The 12,178-nt window shown below is 46.0% G+C and overlaps 1 non-coding gene across 1 annotated transcript; it reads left to right on the top strand.

Moving 5' to 3' along the window:
• Positions 1-11,880: 11,880 nt before the first annotated feature.
• Trnai-aau (transfer RNA isoleucine (anticodon AAU)) lies at positions 11,881-11,952 on the top strand. The gene has a single exon. It is a non-coding gene; the product is annotated as a tRNA-Ile (tRNA).
• Positions 11,953-12,178: the final 226 nt, after the last annotated feature.

The following is a 12,178-nucleotide window of genomic DNA, read 5'->3' as shown; positions in this document are numbered from 1 at the left end:
GAAAACACAAATCCTCAGGGGTGTGAGCGTTTCGAGATGAGTCGTATACATGTAAATGTTGGTCGTCAGTGACCGTGTGGCCTAATGGATAAGGCGTCGGACTTCGGATCTGAAGATTACAGGTTCGAATGCTGTCACGCTTGTGTTTTTCCAGTTCTGAAAAAGAAACATAACGTTTTAATGTAGCAATTGAGCAGTACGAAACAGTCTGAATGTTGCTGTTGACCATTTTTTGCTTGGAGATGCTCTTGAGCTTGAAACACACACAACAAGACCGGTGTTAACTAGCGAAATGGTCGGCAGAGTGCCGACACAGCGAGTTTTGACTATCACTTGCACATCTAAAACAACGTCGGAAAGTAACTCGTTCGGCTTTTGAGTCACATAAAGTATGTGTGTTAATTTTGACGCCACTAGCTCTGCATGTTGTCATGCAATTTCTTTACCTCTCAGAAATGATTATGACATAAAAGTGAAGTACGTGACGAGTGTGACGTTAGGAAAACATTAGGCATCATGGAGAGATTCTGTATGGGACCACCCAACCCAAACGAGTACTGTGTGACGTGCTACCTGGCAGGTATTCACCGAGGTAGCCGGCTAGCTCAGTCGGTAGAGCGTCAGACTCTTAAACCCAGCGTCGTGGGTTCGAGCCAGACGCTGGGCGGAACGGAATTTTGTTCCGCTGCAGGTGTAAATCACCGTTTTTCTGATTAACGAGATTTAATGGAAATAGCAACTTTAAACTTTGCCTACGTCTCTGTCAGTCGCAAGGAAACTGTATTTGAAGGTGTAGGTGATTTTGTAGACATGTGTGAAAGACATGTTCTGAAATGCAAGTGTTGTTGTTTGGAGAGCACATCGGTTACGTGTCAGATGTGTAGCCAAGCAGTAATTTGTCGCCATAGCTGCAAATATTAGCCGGTAATATGAAGTGTTGTCAGCTAAAGTCTGATGATGCAGACGACCGTAAGGACGAAGCACCCAAGAGTACCGCTAGGCCGCGCTTCTTTAGCTCAGTGGTAGAGCACTGGTGTAATAAACCAGGGGTCGTAAGTTCCATCCTCACAGGAGAAAGATGAATTTTGGAAATCAGTTGCGCGTCGTGGCCGTATTGCAAACAGTACCTGTGATGACGAACAATTAGCGACAGGCGTTTTTTTAAGAATTACTCTCAGATGCGATTAAGGCGAATGGCGCAGATAAAGCATTTGCCAAAGCGGTACAGCATAAGGTGGGACGAGGCAGTCTGAATTACATTTTATAGATGTATTTCTCACATATCTCAGAGCCTCTCGCGATATTCGTCGTCGTCGTCGTCGTCGTCGTCGTCGTCGTCGTCGTCGTCGCCGCCGCTTCTGCAGAAGTAGCAAATGGCAATCGTAGCAAATGCGGCGAGGGACACCCTGCCTTCGATTCCGAATGCACAAAGTGTGTGGTCTTGTTTCTCAGTCTATATTTGGTCGGTCACGTCAGAGGTTGAATGTAACGAATGGGTGGGAAAGAGCAAGGGGCAGCGGCTGTGTAGAACGAAAACACAAATCCTCAGGGGTGTGAGCGTTTCGAGATGAGTCGTATACATGTAAATGTTGGTCGTCAGTGACCGTGTGGCCTAATGGATAAGGCGTCGGACTTCGGATCTGAAGATTACAGGTTCGAATGCTGTCACGCTTGTGTTTTTCCAGTTCTGAAAAAGAAACATAACGTTTTAATGTATCAATTAAGCAGTACGAAACAGTCTGAATGTTGCTGTTGACCATTTTTTGCTTGGAGATGCTCTTGAGCTTGAAACACACACAACAAGACCGGTGTTAACTAGCGAAATGGTCGGCAGAGTGCCGACACAGCGAGTTTTGACTATCACTTGCACATCTAAAACAACGTCGGAAAGTAACTCGTTCGGCTTTTGAGTCACATAAAGTATGTGTGTTAATTTTGACGCCACTAGCTCTGCATGTTGTCATGCAATTTCTTTACCTCTCAGAAATGATTATGAGATAAAAGTGAAGTACGTGACGAGTGTGACGTTAGGAAAACATTAGGCATCATGGAGAGATTCTGTATGGGACCACCCAACCCAAACGAGTACTGTGTGACGTGCTACCCGGCAGGTATTCACCGAGGTAGCCGGCTAGCTCAGTCGGTAGAGCGTCAGACTCTTAATCCCAGGGTCGTGGGTTCGAGCCAGACGCTGGGCGGAACGGAATTTTGTTCCGCTGCAGGTGTAAATCACCGTTTTTCTGATTAACGAGATTTAATGGAAATAGCAACTTTAAACTTTGCCTACGTCTCTGTCAGTCGCAAGGAAACTGTATTTGAAGGTGAAAGTGATTTTGTAGACATGTGTGAAAGACATGTTCTGAAGTGGAAGTGTTGTTGTTTGGAGAGCTCATCGGTTACGTGTCAGATGTGTAGCTAAGCAGTAATTTGTCGCCATAGCTGCAAATATTAGCTGGTAATATGAAGTGTTGTCAGCTAAAGTCTGATGATGCAGACGACCGTAAGTACGAAGTACCCAAGAGTACAGCTAGGCCGCCCCTCTTTAGCTCAGTGGTAGAGCACTTGTCTAATAAACCAGGGGTCGTAAGTTCCATCTTCACATGAGAAAGAAGAATTTTGGAAATCAGTTGCGCGTCGTGGCCGTATAGCAAACAGTACCTGTGATGACGAACAATTAGCGACAGGCGTTTTTTTAAGAATTACTCTCAGATGCGATTAAGGCGAATGGCGCAGATAAAGCATTTGCCAAAGCGGTACAGCATAGGGTGGGACGAGGCAGTCTGAATTACATTTTATAGATGTATTTCTCACATATCTCAGAGCCTCTCGCGATATTCGTCGTCGTCGTCGTCGTCGTCGTCGTCGTCGCCGCCGCCGCTTCTGCAGAAGTAGCAAATGGCAATCGTAGCAAATGCGGCGAGGGACGCCCTGCCTTCGATTCCGAATGCACAAAGTGTGTGGTCTTGTTTCTCAGCATAAGGTGGGACGAGGCAGTCTGAATTACATTTTATAGATGTATTTCTCACATATCTCAGAGCCTCTCGCGATATTCGTCGTCGTCGTCGTCGTCGTCATCGTCGCCGCCGCCGCTTCTGCAGAAGTAGCAAATGGCAATCGTAGCAAATGCGGCGAGGGACACCCTGCCTTCGATTCCGAATGCACAAAGTGTGTGGTCTTGTTTCTCAGTCTATATTTGGTCGGTCACGTCAGAGGTTGAATGTAACGAATGGGTGGGAAAGAGCAAGGGGCAGCGGCTGTGTAGAACGAAAACACAAATCCTCAGGGGTGTGAGCGTTTCGAGATGAGTCGTATACATGTAAATGTTGGTCGTCAGTGACCGTGTGGCCTAATGGATAAGGCGTCGGACTTCGGATCTGAAGATTACAGGTTCGAATGCTGTCACGCTTGTGTTTTTCCAGTTCTGAAAAAGAAACATAACGTTTTAATGTAGCAATTAAGCAGTACGAAACAGTCTGAATGTTGCTGTTGACCATTTTTTGCTTGGAGATGCTCTTGAGCTTGAAACACACACAACAAGACCGGTGTTAACTAGCGAAATGGTCGGCAGAGTGCCGACACAGCGAGTTTTGACTATCACTTGCACATCTAAAACAACGTCGGAAAGTAACTCGTTCGGCTTTTGAGTCACATAAAGTATGTGTGTTAATTTTGACGCCACTAGCTCTGCATGTTGTCATGCAATTTCTTTACCTCTCAGAAATGATTATGAGATAAAAGTGAAGTACGTGACGAGTGTGACGTTAGGAAAACATTAGGCATCATGGAGAGATTCTGTATGGGACCACCCAACCCAAACGAGTACTGTGTGACGTGCTACCCGGCAGGTATTCACCGAGGTAGCCGGCTAGCTCAGTCGGTAGAGCGTCAGACTCTTAATCCCAGGGTCGTGGGTTCGAGCCAGACGCTGGGCGGAACGGAATTTTGTTCCGCTGCAGGTGTAAATCACCGTTTTTCTGATTAACGAGATTTAATGGAAATAGCAACTTTAAACTTTGCCTACGTCTCTGTCAGTCGCAAGGAAACTGTATTTGAAGGTGAAAGTGATTTTGTAGACATGTGTGAAAGACATGTTCTGAAATGCAAGTGTTGTTGTTTGGAGAGCTCATCGGTTACGTGTCAGATGTGTAGCTAAGCAGTAATTTGTCGCCATAGCTGCAAATATTAGCTGGTAATATGAAGTGTTGTCAGCTAAAGTCTGATGATGCAGACGACCGTAAGGACGAAGTACCCAAGAGTACCGCTAGGCCGCCCCTCTTTAGCTCAGTGGTAGAGCACTGGTCTAATAAACCAGGGGTCGTAAGTTCCATCCTCACATGAGAAAGATGAATTTTGGAAATCAGTTGCGCGTCGTGGCCGTATAGCAAACAGTACCTGTGATGACGAACAATTAGCGACAGGCGTTTTTTTAAGAATTACTCTCAGATGCGATTAAGGCGAATGGCGCAGATAAAGCATTTGCCAAAGCGGTACATCATAGGGTGGGACGAGGCAGTCTGAATTACATTTTATAGATGTATTTCTCACATATCTCAGAGCCTCTCGCGATATTCGTCGTCGTCGTCGTCGTCGTCGTCGTCGTCGTCGTCGCCGCCGCCGCTTCTGCAAAAGTAGCAAATGGCAATCGTAGCAAATGCGGCGAGGGCCGCCCTGCCTTCGATTCCGAATGCACAAAGTGTGTGGTCTTGTTTCTCAGTCTATATTTGGTCGGTCACGTCAGAGGTTGAATGTAACGAATGGGTGGGAAAGAGCAAGGGGCAGCGGCTGTGTAGAACGAAAACACAAATCCTCAGAGGTGTGAGCGTTTCGAGATGAGTCGTATACATGTAAATGTTGGTCGTCAGTGACCGTGTGGCCTAATGGATAAGGCGTTGGACTTCGGATCTGATGATTACAGGTTCGAATGCTGTCACGCTTGTGTTTTTCCAGTTCTGAAAAAGAAACATAACGTTTTAATGTAGCAATTGAGCAGTACGAAACAGTCTGAATGTTGCTGTTGACCATTTTTTGCTTGGAGATGCTCTTGAGCTTGAAACACACACAACAAGACCGGTGTTAACTAGCGAAATGGTCGGCAGAGTGCCGACACAGCGAGTTTTGACTATCACTTGCACATCTAAAACAACGTCGGAAAGTAACTCGTTCGGCTTTTGAGTCACATAAAGTATGTGTGTTAATTTTGACGCCACTAGCTCTGCATGTTGTCATGCAATTTCTTTACCTCTCAGAAATGATTATGAGATAAAAGTGAAGTACGTGACGAGTGTGACGTTAGGAAAACATTAGGCATCATGGAGAGATTCTGTATGGGACCACCCAACCCAAACGAGTACTGTGTGACGTGCTACCCGGCAGGGATTCACCGAGGTAGCCGGGTAGCTCAGTCGGTAGAGCGTCAGACTCTTAAACCCAGGGTCGTGGGTTCGAGCCAGACGCTGGGCGGAACGGAATTTTGTTCCGCTGCAGGTGTAAATCACCGTTTTTCTGATTAACGAGATTTAATGGAAATAGCAACTTTAAACTTTGCCTACGTCTCTGTCAGTCGCAAGGAAACTGTATTTGAAGGTGAAAGTGATTTTGTAGACATGTGTGAAAGACATGTTCTGAAATGCAAGTGTTGTTGTTTGGAGAGCTCATCGGTTACGTGTCAGATGTGTAGCTAAGCAGTAATTTGTCGCCATAGCTGCAAATATTAGCTGGTAATATGAAGTGTTGTCAGCTAAAGTCTGATGATGCAGACGACCGTAAGGACGAAGTACCCAAGAATACTGCTAGGCCGCCCCTCTTTAGCTCAGTGGTAGAGCACTGGTCTAGTAAACCAGGGGTCGTAAGTTCCATCTTCACATGAGAAAGATGAATTTTGGAAATCAGTTGCGCGTCGTGGCCGTATAGCAAACAGTACCTGTGATGACGAACAATTAGCGACAGGCGTTTTTTTAAGAATTACTCTCAGATGTGATTAAGGCGAATGGCGCAGATAAAGCATTTGCCAAAGCGGTACAGCATAGGGTGGGACGAGGCAGTCTGAATTACATTTTATAGATGTATTTCTCACATATCTCAGAGCCTCTCGCGATATTCGTCGTCGTCGTCGTCGTCGTCGTCGCCGCCGCTTCTGCAGAAGTAGCAAATGGCAATCGTAGCAAATGCGGCGAGGGACACCCTGCCTTCGATTCCGAATGCACAAAGTGTGTGGTCTTGTTTCTCAGTCTATATTTGGTCGGTCACGTCAGAGGTTGAATGTAACGAATGGGTGGGAAAGAGCAAGGGGCAGCGGCTGTGTAGAACGAAAACACAAATCCTCAGGGGTGTGAGCGTTTCGAGATGAGTCGTATACATATAAATGTTGGTCGTCAGTGACCGTGTGGCCTAATGGATAAGGCGTCGGACTTCGGATCTGAAGATTACAGGTTCGAATGCTGTCACGCTTGTGTTTTTCCAGTTCTGAAAAAGAAACATAACGTTTTAATGTAGCAATTAAGCAGTACGAAACAGTCTGAATGTTGCTGTTGACCATTTTTTGCTTGGAGATGCTCTTGAGCTTGAAACACACACAACAAGACCGGTGTTAACTAGCGAAATGGTCGGCAGAGTGCCGACACAGCGAGTTTTGACTATCACTTGCACATCTAAAACAACGTCGGAAAGTAACTCGTTCGGCTTTTGAGTCACATAAAGTATGTGTGTTAATTTTGACGCCACTAGCTCTGCATGTTGTCATGCAATTTCTTTACCTCTCAGAAATGATTATGAGATAAAAGTGAAGTACGTGACGAGTGTGACGTTAGGAAAACATTAGGCATCATGGAGAGATTCTGTATGGGACCACCCAACCCAAACGAGTACTGTGTGACGTGCTACCCGGCAGGTATTCACCGAGGTAGCCGGCTAGCTCAGTCGGTAGAGCGTCAGACACTTAATCCCAGGGTCGTGGGTTCGAGCCAGACGCTGGGCGGAACGGAATTTTGTTCCGCTGCAGGTGTAAATCACCGTTTTTCTGATTAACGAGATTTAATGGAAATAGCAACTTTAAACTTTGCCTACGTCTCTGTCAGTCGCAAGGAAACTGTATTTGAAGGTGAAAGTGATTTTGTAGACATGTGTGAAAGACATGTTCTGAAATGCAAGTGTTGTTGTTTGGAGAGCTCATCGGTTACGTGTCAGATGTGTAGCTAAGAACTAATTTGTCGCCATAGCTGCAAATATTAGCTGGTAATATGAAGTGTTGTCAGCTAAAGTCTGATGATGCAGACGACCGTAAGGACGAAGCACCCAAGAGTTCCGCTAGGCCGCGCTTCTTTAGCTCAGTGGTAGAGCACTGGTGTAATAAACCAGGGGTCGTAAGTTCCATCTTCACATGAGAAAGATGAATTTTGGAAATCAGTTGCGCGTCGTGGCCGTATAGCAAACAGTACCTGTGATGACGAACAATTAGCGACAGGCGTTTTTTTAAGAATTACTCTCAGATGCGATTAAGGCGAATGGCGCAGATAAAGCATTTGCCAAAGCGGTACAGCATAGGGTGGGACGAGGCAGTCTGAATTACATTTTATAGATGTATTTCTCACATATCTCAGAGCCTCTCGCGATATTCGTCGTCGTCGTCGTCGTCGTCGTCGTCGTCGCCGCCGCCGCTTCTGCAGAAGTAGCAAATGGCAATCGTAGCAAATGCGGCGAGGGACGCCCTGCCTTCGATTCCGAATGCACAAAGTGTGTGGTCTTGTTTCTCAGTCTATATTTGGTCGGTCACGTCAGAGGTTGAATGTAATGAAAGGGTGGGAAAGAGCAAGGGGCAGCGGCTGTGCAGAACGAAAACACAAATCCTCAGGGGTGTGAGCGTTTCGAGATGAGTCGTATACATGTAAATGTTGGTCGTCAGTGACCGTGTGGCCTAATGGATAAGGCGTCGGACTTCGGATCTGAAGATTACAGGTTCGAATGCTGTCACGCTTGTGTTTTTCCAGTTCTGAAAAAGAAACATAACGTTTTAATGTAGCAATTGAGCAGTACGAAACAGTCTGAATGTTGCTGTTGACCATTTTTTGCTTGGAGATGCTCTTGAGCTTGAAACACACACAACAAGACCGGTGTTAACTAGCGAAATGGTCGGCAGAGTGCCGACACAGCGAGTTTTGACTATCACTTGCACATCTAAAACAACGTCGGAAAGTAACTCGTTCGGCTTTTGAGTCACATAAAGTATGTGTGTTAATTTTGACGCCACTAGCTCTGCATGTTGTCATGCAATTTCTTTACCTCTCAGAAATGATTATGACATAAAAGTGAAGTACGTGACGAGTGTGACGTTAGGAAAACATTAGGCATCATGGAGAGATTCTGTATGGGACCACCCAACCCAAACGAGTACTGTGTGACGTGCTACCCGGCAGGTATTCACCGAGGTAGCCGGCTAGCTCAGTCGGTAGAGCGTCAGACTCTTAATCCCAGGGTCGTGGGTTCGAGCCAGACGCTGGGCGGAACGGAATTTTGTTCCGCTGCAGGTGTAAATCACCGTTTTTCTGATTAACGAGATTTAATGGAAATAGCAACTTTAAACTTTGCCTACGTCTCTGTCAGTCGCAAGGAAACTGTATTTGAAGGTGTAGGTGATTTTGTAGACATGTGTGAAAGACATGTTCTGAAATGCAAGTGTTGTTGTTTGGAGAGCACATCGGTTACGTGTCAGATGTGTAGCCAAGCAGTAATTTGTCGCCATAGCTGCAAATATTAGCCGGTAATATGAAGTGTTGTCAGCTAAAGTCTGAGGATGCAGACGACCGTAAGGACGAAGCACCCAAGAGTACCGCTAGGCCGCGCTTCTTTAGCTCAGTGGTAGAGCACTGGTGTAATAAACCAGGGGTCGTAAGTTCCATCCTCACAGGAGAAAGATGAATTTTGGAAATCAGTTGCGCGTCGTGGCCGTATTGCAAACAGTACCTGTGATGACGAACAATTAGCGACAGGCGTTTTTTTAAGAATTACTCTCAGATGCGATTAAGGCGAATGGCGCAGATAAAGCATTTGCCAAAGCGGTACAGCATAAGGTGGGACGAGGCAGTCTGAATTACATTTTATAGATGTATTTCTCACATATCTCAGAGCCTCTCGCGATATTCGTCGTCGTCGTCGTCGTCGTCGTCGCCGCCGCTTCTGCAGAAGTAGCAAATGGCAATCGTAGCAAATGCGGCGAGGGACACCCTGCCTTCGATTCCGAATGCACAAAGTGTGTGGTCTTGTTTCTCAGTCTATATTTGGTCGGTCACGTCAGAGGTTGAATGTAACGAATGGGTGGGAAAGAGCAAGGGGCAGCGGCTGTGTAGAACGAAAACACAAATCCTCAGGGGTGTGAGCGTTTCGAGATGAGTCGTATACATGTAAATGTTGGTCGTCAGTGACCGTGTGGCCTAATGGATAAGGCGTCGGACTTCGGATCTGAAGATTACAGGTTCGAATGCTGTCACGCTTGTGTTTTTCCAGTTCTGAAAAAGAAACATAACGTTTTAATGTAGCAATTAAGCAGTACGAAACAGTCTGAATGTTGCTGTTGACCATTTTTTGCTTGGAGATGCTCTTGAGCTTGAAACACACACAACAAGACCGGTGTTAACTAGCGAAATGGTCGGCAGAGTGCCGACACAGCGAGTTTTGACTATCACTTGCACATCTAAAACAACGTCGGAAAGTAACTCGTTCGGCTTTTGAGTCACATAAAGTATGTGTGTTAATTTTGACGCCACTAGCTCTGCATGTTGTCATGCAATTTCTTTACCTCTCAGAAATGATTATGAGATAAAAGTGAAGTACGTGACGAGTGTGACGTTAGGAAAACATTAGGCATCATGGAGAGATTCTGTATGGGACCACCCAACCCAAACGAGTACTGTGTGACGTGCTACCCGGCAGGTATTCACCGAGGTAGCCGGCTAGCTCAGTCGGTAGAGCGTCAGACACTTAATCCCAGGGTCGTGGGTTCGAGCCAGACGCTGGGCGGAACGGAATTTTGTTCCGCTGCAGGTGTAAATCACCGTTTTTCTGATTAACGAGATTTAATGGAAATAGCAACTTTAAACTTTGCCTACGTCTCTGTCAGTCGCAAGGAAACTGTATTTGAAGGTGAAAGTGATTTTGTAGACATGTGTGAAAGACATGTTCTGAAATGCAAGTGTTGTTGTTTGGAGAGCTCATCGGTTACGTGTCAGATGTGTAGCTAAGCAGTAATTTGTCGCCATAGCTGCAAATATTAGCTGGTAATATGAAGTGTTGTCAGCTAAAGTCTGATGATGCAGACGACCGTAAGGACGAAGCACCCAAGAGTACCGCTAGGCCGCGCTTCTTTAGCTCAGTGGTAGAGCACTGGTGTAATAAACCAGGGGTCGTAAGTTCCATCTTCACATGAGAAAGATGAATTTTGGAAATCAGTTGCGCGTCGTGGCCGTATAGCAAACAGTACCTGTGATGACGAACAATTAGCGACAGGCGTTTTTTTAAGAATTACTCTCAGATGCGATTAAGGCGAATGGCGCAGATAAAGCATTTGCCAAAGCGGTACAGCATAGGGTGGGACGAGGCAGTCTGAATTACATTTTATAGATGTATTTCTCACATATCTCAGAGCCTCTCGCGATATTCGTCGTCGTCGTCGTCGTCGTCGTCGTCGTCGTCGTCGCCGCCGCCGCCGCCGCTTCTGCAGAAGTAACAAATGGCAATCGTAGCAAATGCGGCGAGGGACGCCCTGCCTTCGATTCCGAATGCACAAAGTGTGTTGTCTTGTTTCTCAGTCTATATTTGGTCGGTCACGTCAGAGGTTGAATGTAACGAATGGGTGGGAAAGAGCAAGGGGCAGCGGCTGTGCAGAACGAAAACACAAATCCTCAGGGGTGTGAGCGTTTCGAGATGAGTCGTACACATGTAAATTTTAGTCGTCAGTGACCGTGTGGCCTAATGGATAAGGCGTCGGACTTCGGATCTGAAGATTACAGGTTCGAATGCTGTCACGCTTGTGTTTTTCCAGTTCTGAAAAAGAAACATAACGTTTTAATGTAGCATTTGAGCAGTACGAAACAGTCTGAATGTTGCTGTTGACCATTTTTTGCTTGGAGATGCTCTTGAGCTTGAAACACACACAACAAGACCGGTGTTAACTAGCGAAATGGTCGGCAGAGTGCCGACACAGCGAGTTTTGACTATCACTTGCACATCTAAAACAACGTCGGAAAGTAACTCGTTCGGCTTTTGAGTCACATAAAGTATGTGTGTTAATTTTGACGCCACTAGCTCTGCATGTTGTCATGCAATTTCTTTACCTCTCAGAAATGATTATGAGATAAAAGTGAAGTACGTGACGAGTGTGACGTTAGGAAAACATTAGGCATCATAGAGAGATTCTGTATGGGACCACCCAACCCAAACGAGTACTGTGTGACGTGCTACCCGGCAGATATTCACCGAGGTAGCCGGCTAGCTCAGTCGGTAGAGCGTCAGACTCTTAATCCCAGGGTCGTGGGTTCGAGCCAGACGCTGGGCGGAACGGAATTTTGTTCCGCTGCAGGTGTAAATCACCGTTTTTCTGATTAACGAGATTTAATGGAAATAGCAAGTTTAAACTTTGCCTACGTCTCTGTCAGTCGCAAGGAAACTGTATTTGAAGGTGAAGGTGATTTTGTAGACATGTGTGAAAGACATGTTCTGAAATGCAAGTGTTGTTGTTTGGAGAGCACATCGGTTACGTGTCAGATGTGTAGCCAAGCAGTAATTTGTCGCCATAGCTGCAAATATTAGCTGGTAATATGAAGTGTTGTCAGCTAAAGTCTGATGATGCAGACGACCGTAAGGACGAAGTACCAACGAGTACCGCTAGGCAGCGCCTCTTTAGCTCAGTGGTAGAGCACTGGTCTAATAAACCAGGGGTCGTAAGTTAGATCCTCACAGGAGAAAGATGAATTTTGGAAATCAGTTGCGCGTCGTGGCCGTATTGCAAACAGTACCTGTGATCACGAACAATTAGCGACAGGCGTTTTTTTAAGAATTACTCTCAGATGCGATTAAGGCGAATGGCGCAGATAAAGCATTTGCCAAAGCGGTACAGCATAGGGTGGGACGAGGCAGTCTGAATTACATTTTATAGATGTATTTCTCACATATCTCAGAGCCTCTCGCGATA

The sequence above is a fragment of the Schistocerca gregaria genome, unplaced genomic scaffold (genome assembly GCF_023897955.1).
Source record: "Schistocerca gregaria isolate iqSchGreg1 unplaced genomic scaffold, iqSchGreg1.2 ptg000285l, whole genome shotgun sequence".
NCBI classification, from domain to species: Eukaryota; Metazoa; Arthropoda; class Insecta; order Orthoptera; family Acrididae; genus Schistocerca; species Schistocerca gregaria.
The sequence above is the reverse complement of the archived record's forward strand: the minus strand, read 5'-3'. Positions and strand labels throughout refer to the sequence as shown.